We start from the raw sequence: 1,037 nt of genomic DNA, 5'->3' as shown, positions 1-1,037 counted from the left end.
ATATATATATAATAGCTTTCAGAAATGATCTACATTATCTAAAATGCTTTGTTGCTAGTGCTTTTAGCAGTTTTGCTATAAAAATATTTACAACCTACTAACAAAAATCATATTTTAGTGTTCAATTTAGTTCAATGGGCAGTGACAAAGTATTAAATAAATAAATTGTCACCAGTATAGGCTGAAAATTATCCAATTTGTGTATTGTACCAACTACTGTACTGTACTAACCAAAAAATTGTGCTTTAGAAAAAAAGAACGTATTTATCCATTGAAAAGGGTATTGGTGCACGTGCAGGACCAGGAGATGCTCAACTTGGAGGATAATATAACTAAATTTTGTCTCTCTCATCTGGTGTGTCAAGTGAGCCAAGTTGGACTTGGCAGGGTCCAGTCTTGGAATGCTCACAGAATACCAGGTAGGTTGCCCGTTAAGTTTGTGCTTACATATAAAACAGATTCACTTCATTTACAGTTTACGACTCCTTAAGTTTCAGGCAGAGGGGTACCAAATCAGCTTGCAGCCATTGGTTGCCCATCAGGAGTTTCTGTAGAGCTGGTGCCAAGTGCTGAAGAGGCTGCAAGCATGTATGAGCAGGAGTTAAGTTCTTCCCTAACCTGGGTGTCTTCCTTTGGACAGGATCCATTCTCAYCAGAGCAAGACAGATGCAACGCTGAGCAGCTATTTGGACACACTTACCCAGACATTACTGTTCTTTTTGATACAGTAGTTAATTATGAAGACAGGCTTTTTTAAGAGGCACTGTTTCATCTGATAAATGTGACTGAGAGGTTCAMTGAATGAGAAATGTGTGAGACAAAATGCTTTGTTTTGAAACAATACATTAAACATGTTTACATGTATTTTTGGTATTTCTTGTTCAATAGATGACTACTGTTAAATAGGGCTGCCACGATTAATCGATTAATCGATGACTAATCGATTATTAAAATAATCAATGACTAATTTAATAATCGATTAATCGTTTCCATTTTTTGTTGTTCTTTACTTTGTTTTTCTCTCCAAACTGCTTTGA

General features: G+C 35.9%; 1 protein-coding gene across 1 annotated transcript in view; it reads right to left on the bottom strand.

The window, feature by feature from the left end:
- Positions 1-499: 499 nt before the first annotated feature.
- The window catches only part of LOC106530143 (uncharacterized), a gene marked incomplete at its 5' end in the record, with an annotated part of 2,598 nt that continues 2,060 nt past the window's right edge, over positions 500-1,037 (bottom strand). Inside the window, 1 exon segment of the mRNA XM_014025723.1 lies at positions 500-885.

Source organism: Austrofundulus limnaeus, unplaced genomic scaffold (assembly GCF_001266775.1).
Source record: "Austrofundulus limnaeus strain Quisiro unplaced genomic scaffold, Austrofundulus_limnaeus-1.0 Scaffold494, whole genome shotgun sequence".
NCBI lineage: Eukaryota > Metazoa > Chordata > Actinopteri > Cyprinodontiformes > Rivulidae > Austrofundulus > Austrofundulus limnaeus.
Note: the sequence above shows the minus strand (reverse complement) of the source record. Positions and strands in the feature narration are given on the sequence as shown.